This window comes from Lagenorhynchus albirostris, chromosome X (genome assembly GCF_949774975.1).
Source record: "Lagenorhynchus albirostris chromosome X, mLagAlb1.1, whole genome shotgun sequence".
Lineage (NCBI taxonomy): Eukaryota > Metazoa > Chordata > Mammalia > Artiodactyla > Delphinidae > Lagenorhynchus > Lagenorhynchus albirostris.
The window spans coordinates 93889779-93908186 of NC_083116.1; the positions used below are offsets into that span (position 1 = coordinate 93889779).

The window sequence follows — 18408 nt, forward strand, 5'->3', positions numbered from 1 at the left end:
ATTTCCTATCAATGTGTTGAATTGCTATGATTTATTTTTGAATGTTAAAACACCTGTGCATTCCTGAAAGAAACTAACTTATTTGTGACATTTTATCTTCTTTATATGTTGATGGATATTACTTGAAAATGTTTTAAAGTTTTTTTAAAATTTTCATATCAGAGTTTTACCTATAACTAAACTTTTAAATAATATACCTACAGGTTTTGGTATAAAGATTGTCCTGACTTCTCAAAACCACTTGGAGGTGTCTCCTTTTTTCTAGTTTCTGGAAGAGGATTTTTCTCTTCTCTTGAAGTTAGTATTATTTTTCCCTTAAATATTAAAGATAATTTACTGGACAAGCCATCTGGGTTATTGGAAGTTTTATTATTTTTTTAATTTTAATTTTTTAATTTTTTGGCCGTGCCACGCGGCATGCAGGATCTTAGTTCCCTGACCAGGGATGGAACCCATGGCCCCTGCATTGGAAGTGCGGAGTCTCAACCGCTGGACTGCCAGGTAAGTCCCTGGAAGTTTTAAATTACAAGTTCACTTTCTTTACAAGAATAGGGCTATGCTTTTTTTTTTTTTTTTTTTTTTGTGGTACGCGGGCATCTCACTGTTGTGGCCTCTCCCATTGCGGAGCACAGGCTCCGGACGCGCAGGCTCAGCGGCCATGGCTCACGGGCCCAGCCGCTCCGCGCGGCATGTGGGATCTTCCCGGACCGGGGCACGAACCCGTGTCCCCTGCATCGGCAGGCGGACTCTCAACCACTGCGCCACCAGGGAAGCCCCGCTTTTTTTTTTAATTGAGATATAATTCGCATACCATAAATCTCCCTTTTTAAATGATAGAATTCAGTAGTTTCTTGTATACTCCTATAATTGTACAACCATCACTACTATCTAATTCTAAAATATTTTCAGCACGACAAAAAGAAACCCTGATCTCATTAGCAGTCAGTCCTCATTCCTCTTTCCCTTCAGCCTCTAGAAAACTCTAGTCTACTTTCTGTCTCTGTGGATTTACCTATTCTGTACATTTCATAAATATGGGATTATACAGCATATAGATTTTGTCTTACTTCTTTCTCTTAGAATAATGTTTTCAAAGGTCATCTATGTTTTACCATGTATCAGTATTTCATTCCTTCTTACGGCTGGATACTATTATTGTATGGATATGCCACATTTTGTTTATCCATTTATAAATTGATGGACACTTTTTGGCTATTATGAATAATGTTTCTATAAATATTCATGTCCATGTTTTTTGTATGGACATATGTTGTCAGTTTCAAAGCAGCTGCACCATTTTACATTCTCAGCAGCAATGTATGAGGGTTTCAGTTTCTCGTTATCCTTGTCAATATGTGTTACTGTTATTTTGATTAGAGCATCCTAGTATGTACAAAGTGGTATTTTATTGTTGTTTTGATTTGCATTTCTGTAATGATTAATGATGTTGAGCATCTTTTCATGTACTTATTGGTCATCTGTATATCTCCTTTGGAGAAATATCCAAAGATATTTCCAGGATATCCAAGATTCACATCTTTTGCCAATTTTCAAATTGGATTATTTGTCCTTTTATTTTTTTAGTTGTAAGAGTTCTTTGTATATTCTGGATACAAGCAGTTACCAGATATGTGATTGAAAAAAATTTTCTCCTATTCTCTTAGCTGCCTTTTCACTTTCTTAATAGAATTATTTAAAGCACAAAAATGATTTTAACGAAGTCCAATTTATCTATTTTTTATTATTGTTGGTTGTGCTTGGTGGTGTCATACAAGAAACCATTGCCTAATTCAAATAGACTACACCTATATTTTCTTCTAAGAGTTTTCTAGTTTGAGTTCTTAAAAATTAAACCTTTATATATTTTGAGTTTATTTTTCTATATGGTGTAAGGTAGGGCTAGAACTTCATTCTTTTGCTTGTAGATATCCATTTGTACCAGCAGCATTTATAGAAAAAAATATTTTGTCCCCATTGAATTGTCTTGACACCAGTGTCAAAGGTTAATTGGCCATAATATTTCTGGACTCTTAATTTGATTCCATTGATCTATAAGTCTATCCTTTTGACAGTACCCTGCTCTCTTTGGTTTTTTTTTTAATATTTATTTATTTGGCTGTGCCTGGTCTTAGTTGTGCTGCGTGGGATCTTCGTTGCGCTGCGTGGGATCTTCATTGCTGCATGCGGGATCTTTTAGTTGCGGCATGCAGGGTCTTTAGTTGTGACATGTGAACTCTTAGTTGCGGCATGTGGGATCTAGTTCCCTGACCAGGGATCAAACCTGGGCCCCCTGCATTGGGAGTGTGGAGTCTTAGCCACTGGACCACCAGGAAAGTCCCAGTACCATGCTGTCTTGATACTGTAGCTTTGTAATAAGTTTAAAAATCACAAAGGCTGAGTCCTCCAACTTCGTTCTTCTTTTCAAGATTGTTTTGGCTTTTTGGGGCCCTTGCATTTTCACATACCTTTTAGGATCAATTTGTCTATTACTGCAAAAAAAAAAAAAGGCAGTTGAGATTTTGATGGTGTATTGAATAAGCAGGTCAATTTTGGAAGTATTGTCATCTTAATAATATTAAATCTAATAATCCATGAACATGGGGTATTTTCTAATTTTTGTAGGTCTTTTAAATTTCTTGAAATGATGTGATATAGTTTTCAGTGTATAAGACTTGTTCTTTTTTTGTTAAATTTCTTCTTAAATATTTTATTCATTTTAATGATACTGTAAATGGAATTGTTTTATTTCTTTCTTTTCTGGGTTGTTCCTTGCTAGTGTATACAAACACAAGTGATTTTTATATTGGATATTGTATCCTGTAACCTTGCTGAACTTGTTTATTAGTTCTAATAGGTTTTATGTGGATTACTTGGGGTTCTCTATATACAAGATCACGTCATCTGTAAATAGAGATTGTTTAACTTCTTCCTTCCCAATCTGGATGCTTTTTATTTATTTATTTATCTTCCTGGGTAATTGCTGGCTTGAATCTCCAGTACAATTTTGAATAGAAATGTTGAAAAGGCATGTCCTTGTCTTGTTTGTGATCTTAAGGGGAAAGCCATCAACCATTCACCATTAAGTGTGATGTCAGTTGTGGATTTTTTTGTAGATTCTCTATATCTATATATGTCAGTTAAGTTAAACTTTTAAATTATATTATTGAAAACTCCTATAACCTTACTGATTTTAGTTTGCTGGCTCTATCCACTGAAAGAGGTATGCTGAAATCTCCAACAGTTGTTCTTGGATTATTTATTATTCCTTATTGGTCTGTCAGTGTTTGCTTTATATATTTGGGGGCTATGCTATTAGACATTCAAATTTCGATTTTTATATCCTATTGAATTGACTTTTCTGAATTTGAATTATTCCTCTTTTTCTCTAGGAATACTAAAGTAAAATTTTTGTCATTCTTTTTCTTTAAAACTTTTGATACACTTATATTTTAGGCATGCCTCTTTTATTTTTTAAATTTTTTTATTGGAGTATAGTTGATTTACAATGCTGTGTTAGTATCTGCTGTACAGCAAAGTGGATCAACCATATGTATACATATATCTACTTTCTTCTAGACGCCCTTCCCATATAGGTCATTGCAGAGTACTGAATGGAGTTCCCTGTGCTATACAGTAGGTTCTCATTAGTTATCTTTTATATATAGTGGTGTGTGTATGTCAATCCCAATCTCCCAATTGATCTGCCCCCCGCCCCGCACCGTTCCCCCTTGGTAACCATTCTTTTCTACATCTGTGACTCAGTTTCTGTTTTGTAAATAGGTTCATTTGTACCATTTTTTTAGATTCCATGTATAAGCGATATATGATATTTGTCTTTCTCTGTCTGACTTACTTCACTCAGTATGACAATCTCTAGGTCCATCCATATTGCTGCATATAGGCATGCCTCTTTTAAACAGCAAAGAGTTTGTATGTGTATATGTGTGTTTTTAAAATTTAGTCTGAAGGTCTTAGTCTTCAACCTCAAATATTTGGTCTAATGTTATTTAATTTAATAGTGATATATTTATATATAAATATACTATTTCTTATTTTCTTTCTCCCCTCATTTCTCCTTCATCTTGATATTTTTTCCTTTTTGGGGGGGGATTAATCAAGTATTCTTTTTTAATATTCCATTTTCACTGTTAATTTTTCATTATTTTATTATTCTTTTAATTTTTAACCTACACATTACAAATACATCCTTGCCTTACTTGATTCTAATCTAATTTAGATATTTTACCACTCTCTGAGCAATGCAAGGATCTTACAACATTTTAACTCCATTTACCCCTACTCTGCTTTTGGCCTATTGTTGTTATGTATTTTAATTCTCTCTATATTTTAAACCCATAGACTAATAGTTTTGTTGTTTTGAACAGTCAGTTTATATACATATTTATCCTATTTAGTGGCTCTTTATGCCTACTTACATTACCATGATTGCAACTCAGATAATTTTTCTTCTTTCTTCTTCCTTCTTCCTGTAGTATTTCTTCAGTGGATCTAAACAGGTTCTCTTTGCTTGAAAATGATGTATTTCCTCTTTATTTTTGAAGGATATTTCCCCTCAGTTCTAAGGTGGTAGTTCTTTTATTTCAGCATTTAAAACATATTATTCCACAATTTTCTGTATTCCATTGTATCTGGTGAGAACGTGACTCTTAGTCATGTAGTCACATTGCTGTTCCTTTGGAGGTATATGCCATGTTCCTTGCTTCTAAATGTTTTATTTTTCTTTTGCTGTCATAATTTAAACGATTTTATGCCTATATGTAATTACACGTTTCAGATTCATGGAGCTTCTTGTTAATGGAGTTTGTGAAGCTTAAAGAATTGCATCTCTTCAAATATTATAATATTACTTCTACTCCATCTTCCTTCTAGTCTTGCCAAAAATATAAATTACACATATGATAGACCTTTTGCCATGTCTCATACCTCTTACACTCTTTTCTCATTTCTTGTATTTTCTCCCTGTATTTTATTTTTTTCGTTTTTCTTTTTTTAATATCTTTATTGGAGTATAATTGCTTTACAATGGTGTGTTAGTTTCTGCTTTATAACAAAGTGAATCAGTTATACATATACATATGTCCCCATATCTCTTCCCTCTTGCATCTCCCTAACTCCCACCATCCCTATCCCACCCCTCTAGGTGGTCACAAAGCACCGAGCTGATCTCCCTGTGCTATGCGGCTGCTTCCCAGTAGCTATCTATTTTACGTTTGGTAGTGTATATATGTCCATGCCACTCTCTCACTTTGTCCCAGCTTACCCTTCCCTCTGCTTGTATCCTCAAGTCCATTCTCTAGTAGGTCTGCGTCTTTATTCTCGTCTTGCCCCTAGGTTCATCGTGACCATTTTTTAAAAATTCTATATATATGTGTTATCATATGTTATTTGTTTTTCTCTTTCTGACTTACTTCACTCTGTATGACAGATTCTAGGTCCATCCACCTCACGACAAATAACTCAATTTCGTTTCTTTTTATGGCTGAGTAATACTCCATTGTATATATGTGCCACATCTTCTTTATCCATTCATCCGTTGATGGACACTTAGGTTGCTTCCATGTCCTGGCTATTGTACATAGAACTGCAATGAACATTTTGGTACATGACTCTTTTTGAATTATGGTTTTCTCAGGGTATATGCCCAGTAGTGATATTGCTGGATCATATGGTAGTTCTATTTGTAGTTTTTTAAGGAACCTCCATACTGTTCTCCATAGTGGCTGTATCCATTTACATTCCCACCAACAGTGCAAGACGGTTCCCTTTTCTCCACACCCTCTCCAGCGTTTATTGTTTGTAGATTTTTTGATGATGACCAATCTGACCAGTGTGAGATGATACCTCATTGTAGTTTTGATTTGCATTTCTCTAATGATTAATGATGTTGAGCATTCTTTCATGTGTTTGTTGCCAATCTGTCTATCTTCTTTGGAGAAATGTCTCTTTAGGTCTTCAGCCCATTTTTGGATTGGGTTGTTTGATTTTTTGATATTGAGCTGCATGGAGCTGCTTCTAAATTTTGGAGATTAATCCTTTGTCAGTTGCTTCATTTGCAAGTATTTCCTCCCATTCTGAGGGTTGTCTTTTGGTCTTGTTTATGGTTTCCTTTGCTGTGCAAAAGCTTTGAAGCTCCTTTAGGTCCCATTTGTGTTTTTTTGTTTGTTTTTATTTCCATTCCTCTAGGCGGTGGGTCAAAAAGGATCTTGCTGTGATTTATGTCATAGAGTGTTCTGCCTATGTTTTCCTCTAAGAGTTTGATAGTGTCTGGCCTTACATTTAGGTCTTTAATCCATTTTGAGTTTATTTTTGTGTATGGTGTTCGGGAGTGTTCTAATTTCATTCTTTGACATGTAGCTGTCCAGTTTTCCCAGCACCACTTATTGAAGAGGCTGTCTTTTCTCTATTGTATATTCTTGCATCCATTATCAAAGATAAGGTGACCGTATGTGTGTGGGTTTATCGCTGGGCTTTCTATCCTGTTCCATTAATCTATATTTCTGTTTTTGTGCCAGTACCATACTGTCTTGAATACTGTAGCTTTGTAATATAGTCTGAAGCCAGGGAGCCTGACTCCTCCAGCTCCAGTTTTCTTTCCCAAGATTGCTTTGGCTATTCGGGGTCTTTTGTGTTTCCATACAAATTGTGAAAATTTTTTTCTTGTTCTGTGAAAAATGCCAGTGGTAGTTTGATAGGGATTGCATTGAATCTGTAGATTGCTTTGGGTAGTAGAGTCATTTTCACAATGTTGATTCTTCCAATCCAAGAACATGGTATATATCTCCATCTGTTTGTATCCTCTTTAATTTGTTTCATCAGTGTCTTATAGCTTTCTGCATACAGCTCTTTTGTCTCCTTAGGTAGGTTTATTCCTAGATATTTTATTCTTTTTGTTGCAGTGGTAAATGGGAGTGTTTTCTTAATTTTACTTTTAGATTTTTCATCATTAGTGCATAGGAATGCTAGAGATTTCTGTGCATTAATTTTGTATCCTGCTACTTTACCAAAGTCATTGATTGGCTCTAGTAGTTTTCTGGTGGTATCTTTAGGATTCTCTATGTATAGTATCATGTCATCTGAAAACAGTGACAGCTTAACTTCTTCTTTTCTGATTTGGCTTCCTTTTATTTCTTTTTCTTCTCTGATTGCTGTGGCTAAAACTTCCAAAACTATGTTGAGTAGTTGTGGTGAGAGTAGGCAACCTTGTCTTGCTCCTGATCTTAATGGAAATGGTTTCAGTTTTTCACCATTGAGAACGATGTTGGCTGTGGGTTTGTCATATATGGCCTTTATATTTTGAGGAAAGTTCCCTCTATGCCTACGTTCTGGAGGGTTCTTTTCATAGATGGGTGTTGAATTTTGTTGAAAGCTTTCTCTGCATCTATTGAGATGATTGTATGGTTTTTCTCCTTCAGTTTGTTAATATGGTGTATCACATTGATTGATTTGCGTATACTGAAGAATCCTTGCATTCCTGGGATAAACCCTACTTGATCATGGTGTATGATCCTTTTAATGTGCTGTTGGATTCTGTTTGCTAGTATTTTGTTGAGGATTTTTGCATCTATGTTAATCAGTGATATTGGCCTGTAGGTTTCTTTCTTTGTGCCATCTTCCTCTGGTTTTGGTATTAGCGTGATGGTGGCCTCATAGAATGAGTTTGGGAGTGTTTCTCCCTCTGCTACATTTTGGAAGAGTTTGAGAAGGATAGGTGTTAGCTCTTCTCTAAATGTTTGATGCAATTCGCCTGTGAGGCCATGTGGTCCTGGGCTTTTGTTTGTTGGAAGATTTTTAATCACAGTCTCAATTTCAGTGCTTGTGATTGGTCTGTTTATATTTTCTATTTCTTCCTGGTTCAGTCCTGGAAGGTTGTGCATTTCTAAGAATTTGTCCATTTCTTCCAGCTTGTCCATTTTATGGGCATATAGCTGCCTATAGTAATCCCTCATGATCCTTTGTATTTCTGCAGTGTCATAAGTTACTTCTCCTGTTTCATTTCTTATTCTATTGATTTGAGTCTTCTCCCTTTTTTTCTTGATGAGTCTGGATAGTGGTTTATGAATTTTGTTTATCCTCTCAAAGAACCAGCTTGTAGTTCTATTGATCTTTGCTATTGTTTCCTTCATTTCTTTTTCATTTATTTCTGATCTGATCTTTTTGATTTCTTTCCTTCAGCTAACTTTGGGGTTTTTTTGTTCTTCTTTCTCTAATTGCTTTAAGTGTGAGGTTAGTTTGTTTATTTGAGGTGTTTCTTGTGTCTTAAGGTCCGATTGTATTGCTATAAACTTCCCTCTTAGAACTGCTTTTGCTGCATCGCATAGGTTTTGAGTTGTTGTGTTTTCATTATCATTTGTTTCTAGGTATTTTTTGATACTTTCTTTGATATCTTCAGTGATCTCTTGGTTATTAAGTAGTGTGTTGTTTAGCCTCCATGTGTCTATAGTTTTTACAGATTTTTTTCCTGTAATTGATATCTAGTCTCGTAGCATTGTGGTCTGAAAAGATACTTGATACGATTTCAGTTTTCTTAAATTTCCCAAGGCTTGATTTGTGACCCCAGATATGATCTATCCTGGAGAATGTTCCATGAGCACTTGAGACAAATGTGTACTCTGTTGTTTGGGTGGAATGTCCTATAAATACCAATTAAGTCCATCTTGTTTAATGTATCATTTAAAGCTTGTGTTTCCTTATTTATTTTCATTTTGGATGATCTGTCCATTGGTGAAAGTGGGGTGTTAAAATCCCCTACTATGATTGTGTTCCTTTCGATTTCCCCTTTTATGGCTGTTAATATTTGCCTTATGTATTGAGGTGCTCCTATGTTTGGTGCATAAATATTTACATTTGTTGTATCTTCTTGCATTGCTCCCTAGGTCATTATGTAGTGTCCTTCTTTGTCTCTTGTAATAGTCTTTGTTTTAAAGTCTATTTTGTCTGATATGAGAATTGCTACTCCAGCTTTCTTTTGATTTACACTTGCATGGAATATCTTTTTACAACCCCTCACTTTCAGTCTGTATGTGTCCCTAGGTATGAAGTGTGTCTCTTGTTGTCAGCATATATACGGGTCTTGTTTTTGTATCCATTCAGCCAATCTGTGTCTTTTGGTTGGAGCATTTAATCCATTTATATTTAAGGTAATTATAGATATGTATGTTCCTATTACCATTTTCTTAATTGTTTTGCGTTTGTTATTGTAGGTCTTTCCCTTCCCTTGTGTTTCCTGCCTAGAGAAGTTCCTTTAGCATTTGTTGTAAAGCTGGTTTGGTGGTGCTGAATTCTCTCAGCTTTTGCTTGTCTGTAAAGGTTTTAATTTCTCCATCAAATCTGAATGAGATCCTTGCTGGGTAGAGTAATCTTGGTTGTAGGTTTTTCTCCTTCATCACTTTAAATATGTCCTGCGAGTCCCTTCTGGCTTCCAGAGTTTCTGCTGAAATATCAGCTGTTAACCTTATGGGGATTCCCTTGTATGTTATTTGTTGTTTTCCCCTTGCTGCTTTTTTTTTTTAATTAAAAAAAATGTTTTTTTACTTATTTATTTTTGGCTGCGTTGGGTCTTCATTGCTGCGCACGGGCTTTCTTTAGTTGCGGCGAGTGGGGGCTTCTCATTGCGGTGGCTTCTCTTGTTGCAGAGCTGGGGCTGTAGAGCGCAGGCTCAGTAGTTGTGGTGCAGGAGCGTAGTTGCTCCGTGGCATGTGGGATCTGCTTGGACCAGGGCTCAAAACCGTGTCCTTTGCATTGGCAGGCGGATTCTTAACCACTGCGCCACTAGGGAAGCCCCTCCCTTGCTGCTTTTAATATTTTTCTTTGTATTTAATTTTTGATAGTTTGAGTAGTATGTGTTTTGGCGTGTTTCTCCTTGTATTTATCCTGTATGGGATTCTTTGTGCTTCCTGCACTTGATTAACTATTTCCTTTTCCATATTAGGGAAGTTTTCAACTATAATCTCTTCAAATATTTCTCAGTACTTTTCTATTTCTCTTCTACTTCTGGGACCCCTATAAGTCGAATGTTGGTGCATTTAATGTTGTCCCAGAGGTCTCTGAGACTCTCCTCAATTCTTTTCATTCTTTTTTCTTTATTCTGCTCTGCAGTAGTTATTTCCACTGTTTTATCTTCCAGGTCACTTATCCGTTCTTCTGCCTCAATTATTCTGCTATTGATCCCTTCTAGAGAATTTTTAATTTCATTTATTGTGTTGTTCATCACTTTTTGTTTGCTCTTTAGTTCTTCTAGGTCCTTGTTAAACGATTCTTGTATTTTCTCCATTCTATTTCCAAGATTTTGGATCATTTTTACTGTCATTATTCTGAATTCTTTTTCAGGAAGACTGCCTATATCCTCTTCATTTGTTAGGTCTGGTGGGTTTTTACCTTGCTCCTTCATCTGCTGTGTGTTTCTCTGTCTTCTCATTTTGCTTAACTTACTGTGTTTGGGGCCTCCTTTTCACAGGCTGCAGGTTCGTAGTTCCCGTTGTTTTTGGTGTCTGCCCCCAGTGGATAAAGTTGGCTGAGTGGATTGTGTAGGCTTCCTGGTGGAGGGGACTAGTGCCAGTGTTCTGCTGGATGAGGCTGGATCTTGTCTTTCTGGTGGGCAATTCCACGTGTGGTGGTGTGTTTTGGGGTGTCTGTGGCCTTATTATGATTTTAGGCAGCCTCTCTGCTAATGGATGGGGTTGTGTTCCTGTCTTGCTAGTTGTTTGGCATAGGGTGTCCAGCACTGTAGCTTGCTGGTCGTTGAGTGGAGCTGGGTCTTGGCGTTGAGATGGAGATCTCTGCGAGAATTTCGCCGTTTGATATTACGTGGAGCTGGGAGGTCTCCTGTGGACCAGTGTCCTGAAGTTGGCTCTCCCACCTCAGAGGCACAGCCCTGACGCCTGGCTGGAGCACCAAGAGCCTGTCATCCACATGTCTGAGAATAAACGGGAGGAAAAAAACGAAAGAAAAAGGAAAATAAAATAAAATAACATAAAGTAAAGTTATTAAAATAAATAACTATTAAAAAAAATTTTTTAAAGCAATTTAAAAAAATGGACAGGCAGAACCCTAGGACAAATGGTAAAAGCAAAGGTATACAGATGAAATCACATACAAAAGCATACACATACATACTCACAAAAAGAGAAAAAGGGAAAAAAAATATATATATCGTTGTTCCCAAAGTCCGCCTCCTCAATTTGGGATGATTCGTCGTCTATTCAAGTATTCCAGAGATGCAGGGTACATCAAGTTGATTGTGGAGATTTAATCTGCTGCTCCTGAGGCTGCTGGGAGAAATTTCCCTTTCTCTTCTTTGTTCGCACAGCTCCTGAGGTTCAGCTTTGGATTTGGCCCCGCCTCTGCATGTAGGTCGCCTGAGGGCGTCTGTTCTTCACTGAGACAGGACGGGGTTAAAGGAGCAGCTGATTCGGGGGCTCTGGCTCACTCAGGCCAGGGGGAGGGAGGGGTACGGAATGCGGGGCGAGCCTGCAGCAGCAGAGGTAGGTATGACGTTGCACCAGCCTGAGGCGTGCTGTGTGTTCCCCTGGGGAAGTTGTCCCTGGATCACGGGACCCTGGCAGTGGTGGGCTGCACAGGCTCCCGGGAGGGCAGGTGTGGATAGTGAGCTGTGCTTGCACACAGGTTTCTTGGTGGCGGCAGCAGCAGCCTTAGCATCTCATGTCGGTCTCTGGGGTCCGTGCTGATAGCCGTGGCTCCTGTCCATCTCTGGAGCTTGTTTAGGTTGTGCTCTGAATCCCCTCTCCTTGCGCATCTGGAAACAATGGTCTCTTGCCTCTTAGGCAGGTCCAGACTCTTTCCTGGACTCCCTCCCAGCTAGCTGTGGCGCACTAGCCCCTTCAGGCTGTGTTCATGCAGCCAACCCCAGTCCTCTCCCTAGGATTCAACCTCTGAAGCCCAAGCCTCAGCTCCCAGCCCCGCCCGCCCCAGCAGGTGAGCAGACAAGCCTCTGGAGCTCGTGAGTGCCTGTCGGCACCAATCCTCTGTGCGGGAATCTCTCTGGTTTGCCCTCCGCACCGCTGTTGCTGCCCTCTCCTCCGTGGCTCCGAACCTTGCCCCCTCCGCCACCCTCCATCTCTGCCCGCGAAGGGGCTTCCTAGTGTGTGGAAACCTTGCCTCCTTCACAGGTCTGTCCCACTGGTGCAGGTCCCGTCCCTATTATTTTGTCTTTTTTTTCTTTTTTCTTTTTCCCTCCCCAGGTACGTGGACAGTTACTTGCCTTTTGGGAGGTCTGAGGTCTTCTGCCAGCGTTCATTCGGTGTTCTGTAGGAGTTGTTCCACATGTAGATGTATTTCTGATGTATTTATGGGGAGGAAGGTGGTCTCCACATCTTACCCTTCCACCATCTTGTAGGTCCTCTTCTCCCTTTATTTTAATATGTATATTTTCTACCAACGAACTTACTGTTCATTATGCTATTCTTCTGTTGTGCTAATGTGCTGTTAATTATATTCAGTTAGTGTTTAATTTCATATTATTGTACTTTCTATTTAGAATTTCCATCTGATTTTTCAAATAGACTCCAGTTCTTGGGGGAGAAATTTCTACTTTTTCATCTGTTTCCTTGAATGACTTAATCATATTTAGAAAGTTTTAGAAGTCCATGTCTGAAAACTCCAATTTCTGGATCATCTGTGGCTGTAATTGTCTCTATTTTTCTTGATTTTTAGTCATTTTGTTCTGTTTCCTGCCATGACTTTTAATTTTTGATTGAATGTGAGGCATTGTGTATAAAAACTTGTAGAGGCCCAGGATAATACTATTTTCCTCTGGAGAAAATTTAATTTTCTTCCAATAAAAGTTGGGGTTAGGGGAATCACATTGTTCTAACTGAAAATGTTCTATTTCCATTTTGCTCTTATTCTTAAGTATAGCCATTCTGAATCATTTACTAAAATTTCATGGTGGGCCTTAAATTCTGGTTTTCATCCTCTTAGCAGTTGCTTTCTTCTTGGTTCCCCAGAATCGTTCTTCATGTGCTTTCAAATTGCTTCAAGGGAGGATGGCATGTATGATATTAATACATTGATGATCTCAGTGTATTTCCCTTCTCTCTGGGATCCTGGTCCTTTGAATTCTGACTCCTAAATGCCATCAAACAACTATTTTTGTACTGTAATAACTTTTGTACTTGCTCTCACTGGGAGATTTAGTCTGAGATCGGCTAATCCTTTATTGTTAGGAACAGAAATATTCCCTTCATAAACTGTATTCTCATTAGGTACTTTAGTTACTGGCGGAATATTCAAGAGGTGTTATATGACAATAGTATTCAAATCTGGTTTTAGGGTTCAGGAACAAGTAGTAGCTAGCATTGTAGGTCTCAGTGTCATCAACATGCATAAGATTTTTGAAAACTTGGAATACCCAGAGAATGAGAACTTTAGAAAGGAAAGGAAAGCAGTAAAGGAGAAGAAGAAATTGTCACTAAAATAGGAATATAACTGTAGATGAACAGTTTCACAGAGAAAGATTCAAGAAGAAGGTAGCCAAGTTGATCAAATTCTAGAGTTAAGGAAGAGGAAGACTCAGAAAGGATCATCGGATTTTATCTTTATGCAGACAGTTTGGACAACCGAGTGAGTAGTTTTAGCAAAGAGATAGGAGTAATGCTTAGATTGTGAGAGATTAAAGAAAAAGAAGGCCGTAATAAAGTGGAAGAATTAGATTTTTTAAAAAAGAATTTAACAGTGAAATAAAAGAGAAACATCAGAAGCTTAGTGGGTTACCAAACCTTGGGTAATATTTTTAGAGAAATTTTAAGGCTATATGAACATGGAGGTAGAAAGACTTTAAGGATCAAGTAAAGGGAAGGTTAAAGATGCATGTAAGGACAAGGACAAAGATATATATGATAAGGATATCTAAGATGTGAAATTGAGAGTAATTTGAATGAGAAAGCTTGTAAAAGGAGATTATGGAATACTTTGTCTTCTGAGAGGAAAGGAAAGAAAAAATGACCCTGTTTTATTTCAGTTAAGGAGTAGTTGAGGTTGTATGCTGAGGGTGGGGATGAGAGTCAAGATGTGAAAAGAATGGAGTTCAAGATGGAGTGACTATGAGGGCTGTTGGAATTATGGGGTTCAAGGGACAGTGAGGTTAAAGTATAAAATATCTATCTGGATAATCCTCTTAGCTGAGTTTAGTGATAAATTCATCAGCAACAGACGCCTGGAAGTCTACAAACTAAAGATAAAGATAAAAAGAAAATAATATGAAACAAGATGTGTTTCAAAAGAGAAAGGATTATCAAGCAAGAATGGAAAAAAAACCCAACATGGAACAAGGTTTTTTTTTGTTATTTCTTTGCTGTGAGATATGAGGTGGCTTATCAGGGAGATATTTGGTTGGGGGCTGTGATTTTTAATTAAGGGGCATTATAGAAAAATATAAGGATAGATTGGAATTTGATCCAAGGAGGCTCAGGAATAGGGAATGGTAGAGAATCCTGCAAAAGGTGGTGGACCTGAGATGAAGCAATGAAATGGATAGGAATAAAAGTAGAGGAAGAAGTGGCATTGATGGATTAAAGATGAGGAAATGGGAAGCTGAGTCGTAAGCCAGAGGAACATGTTAGGGACCAGGCAGTGTTGAGGAAGCTAGAATTTTGTAATTGGGAGTTTTCAATGGATCCACATGGTCATATTAACTTTCCAATGAAAGATTTTGATATTTCTGCACATTCTTTGAATCAAGATGTTGGCTTCTTGGAGGTTTATTGTGTCTTGTAAGGTGGTAGGCTATGGCAGTGGTACCTTTAATTTCAGGGAGATAACACTGGAAACCTTTAATTTCAACTTACTTTATTGTATCCTTCTATTATTTTTCACATGATACTATAGTAGAGGAATAACTTCCCTCTATCATTTTAGGTTCAATGAATAGGGCCCTATAGATTAAACTGACAAAATACAGATTAACGGGAGAAGAAAGGGCATATATAGAGAGAGAGCTTCACAGAAAAGAAGTGAAAATCCAGAGGTAGGTGGACCTCGGGCCTTACATACCATTTTAACACAGTGTGAAGAAGGGAGTTCGGGCCTCTGTGGTGTGGGAGGGGATAAGTTGTGGGCAGGTGACTAAGACATGTATGGTAAATAAGGGTTGTTTAGAAAGATTTGTTGTGCAGATTCAAGTCATCTCATGTGACAGGAATTGTCTCCAGGCAAGTCAGGAGAGGACAACTTAAAAGAAATCCTTTATAAATATAAATTGCCTTTACAAAGGGAAATTTATGTGCTGGTTTTAGAGCTTTTCCTGCATGTGCTGTCCCTCAATTGCCTTCAGCTCAAATAATTCTTATGCCAAAGTGGCATATTTTGGGGTGGCATCTTCTGGTCCCTTTCAATACAATTCAGCAACACTCTCTAGTTACATCTTTTAATATATTCTCATAGGTGGTTTTGATTGCCATCAACTAACAATTTCTGGATTTAAATTCTTCAGGAATTTCTATCACTCTGGAGTCCAGGGTTGGCTCTTTTCAAGGTTCAAGGAATTATGAATTTTATGGGAGAAATGTTTTCAAAGGCATGCCTGACTAACATTTCTTGTTCTGAATCCAGTCTTCTCTCTTAGGACTTTATAGTTTTGTTCATCTTACACCAAGCTGATTTATAGCTGATGTCGAAAGCTTGGCCTCTGTGCACTGGTGCCAAATCAAATCTCAGAGACAGAGTTTTGGGTGAAGTAGAAAAGAATAGCTTTATTGCTTTGCCAGGCAAAGGGGGACACAGAGGGCTCCTGCCCTCAAAACTGTGTGTCCCAAAATGGGAGGATTTGGTGAGGAGTTTTATAGCAATGGTTCAAGGCCGGGGTTGCTGATAAGGATTAGGGTGTGTGCAGGGCCTGCACTCCTTTTATCTGTTCTCAGCTAATCTCTTGATGAGCTTCTTTGGTTCCTTTAATCTGGCCTCAGGTGGTCTTCTCTGGAATGAAGAATGCTAACTCTGTTTGTTGGGGTTTTTAGTTCTGCAGAAGAGCTCAAAGATATTGCTATGTGTGTCCCTTGAGGTGGCACCGGGACCCTGCCCCAAGGCTGCACTGTTGTTTCTTGACTGCTCCTTGCTTGTCTTTGCATCCCCTCCTTTCCCTGATTAGCAAGTATTTGAATCTGCCCTTTGGAACTCGGAAAGTCATGGAGGCTGGAGTCTGTTCTGTACAAACAAGGAACAGGGGACACAGAAAGGTTTCCATGCCCAGGAGCCCTTCAGCATCCTGCTCAGTTTCATAGCTCCTGTATGCATTTTTTAGGGAACAATTTCCAAAGTATTTGTTTTATGTCTACACTTTTCATCTGTGTATTCTTCAAATAGATGTAAGAACTCTACCTCTTTTGCTAAACATATGGTTGAGTGCTTGGTATTCACTGGCTCAATCTTGGACACAGTTTATTAGTTTGGTCTCCAGTTCCCTGTTTTGTTTCTCAGCTTTTTTGGTTCTTTGCTGTAGAGTGCAAATACCACTCATGCTGAGACTCTTCTGATTTAGACTAAAACCCGTAACACACGCATTTGGAAACCTATGGCTGCTTGCGGGGGGGCATATGGCAACTTAAGAGAGTCCCTGTTACTGCTGCCAAGTCCCTGGTTGTTATGAAAACACAACTCCATTGTTTCCAAAGCCCTAGGAAGGGGAGAGCTAATTTTTCCTTCTTCTTTTGCAAAACAGCAGGAACTGTAAATAACAGTCCTCTAGGTAACACAAATAGGTAAACATTGCACAGGTTTGTTATCTAAAGTACCAAAAATTCTACCTTCTTATTGGGTGGTTGTTTTACTACTTACAGAGGTTCAGAATGTCTGTTGCTGATAGTGGTAGCCAGCCAGAGGAGAAATTATATGGAGGAGAAAAACAGTATCTTTTCTTCTAAGTAATATGGAGTAAATCTGTTGACTTTTATTGTATTTTGAATTTGGAAAAACATTTTATTCCAGACAGTACTATCCTGACAAAAGATTTGAAACACAGCTCTGTTTTATTACCATTCATTATAGGACAACCACTTTAAATTCTTATATAATTTTAAAGTTTTTTAGTGAGTTGGCAGTTTTTGGTATGTTAAACATCAAGAGCAATTCCTGAGTTTTCCTCTTTATTTTAGGTATGAAGAGTACTGTACCTAATGGGTTTTTTGTTGGAAAATAATTTTCTGATATTGACAAATGTGAAACAAGTATGATTTGTGTCACTTGGCGTGATTATTGTGAATTCATCGTGTATTTGGTTACTATACGTGCAAGATAATCTCTATCTATCTATAGCTATATAATATATATAATTTTTTTTCTAACAAACCACATACCTTGGGTATTTATGTCACCCTGCATTCTCTCCCCTGTGGGGAGACTTGTTAGTCAAGAGGCTCTCAGAGTCAGCCTTTTTCGTCCTCTAAGAACCTTCTGCATTCAAGGAGTCTGCTGGATGCTCAGGGTCATGTATGAGAACAAAGTTCACTGCCTTCTTTCCCCAAATAATTGCTCCATTTATTGGGGTCTGATTTATATTTAACTGCACAAGTAGTATAAAAGATGTGTAAGTAAGTGCTGAGAAGCACTGATAATTAGTTTTGATTTTGAGAAAATCATAGAAAAAGTGACATGAAAAAGATTTTAACAGAGAGAAAAAAGATCCTTGATTTGGGACTGGGCATGGCATTTCAAGCAGAGGAGAAAGCAGGAACAAGGGTCTAGGAGCTGTCTAAAGTGTTTAACTTGGTATCTGGTTATAACTTTTGTGGGCATTTCAGGTTATGTTACAATGAATTGGATGTTAATAGAAGTACTGTAAAACAGCACAGCAGCTGTATTTTGTATCAGTGGGTTTGGGGGAGAGAAGACCTTAGTTCAAATGTCAGTTCTCAGTCAAGTATCCCATGAGATGTGTTTTAAAAGCTTAGCATGGAAGTAACTCACATATATATGTGCATGTAGACACATGCATATACACATACCAATGATACCTTTGTTCCCAGTGAAAGAAAGGTTCATGTCTTGTCACAGAAAGAATTCAGAAACGAGACAGGGAGGTCAAGAAAGTAAAGTGAGGATTTATGTAAGCAAAAGTACACTCTCAAAGGGATAGCAGGCAAACATGTGAGTAGCTTGCCCTTGAGGTGTTTTTGGCAAGCTGGTTTTGTGGGGCATACAAATAAAGGGGCGGAATATTCATTGGGGAAGGAGGGGTTTGGGGGTCGTATTCCCTGATTTTCATCCCAGCTCCACCTTCCCAAGGGGAGGAGGGATTTTTGTCCTTATTTAGCCTTGATTGGAAGTGTCATGGCATTGGTGCGTCATGGGTACTTCTTATCTGCAAGGCTAATTTTACTGTAATGAGAGCATAATGAGAAAAATGTTACATTCAGGTGCCGAGATTCCCACCTTTTTTTT

The 18408-nt window shown here is 38.0% G+C and overlaps 1 long non-coding RNA gene across 1 annotated transcript in view; it reads left to right on the forward strand.

The window, feature by feature from the left end:
- Nucleotides 1–460: 460 nt before the first annotated feature.
- LOC132513910 (uncharacterized) overlaps nucleotides 461–18408 on the forward strand; it is a 128696-nt gene continuing 110748 nt past the window's right edge. Inside the window, exon 1 of the long non-coding RNA XR_009538573.1 lies at nucleotides 461–501. This is a non-coding gene — a long non-coding RNA (uncharacterized LOC132513910). The remainder of the gene's footprint in view (nucleotides 502–18408) is intronic.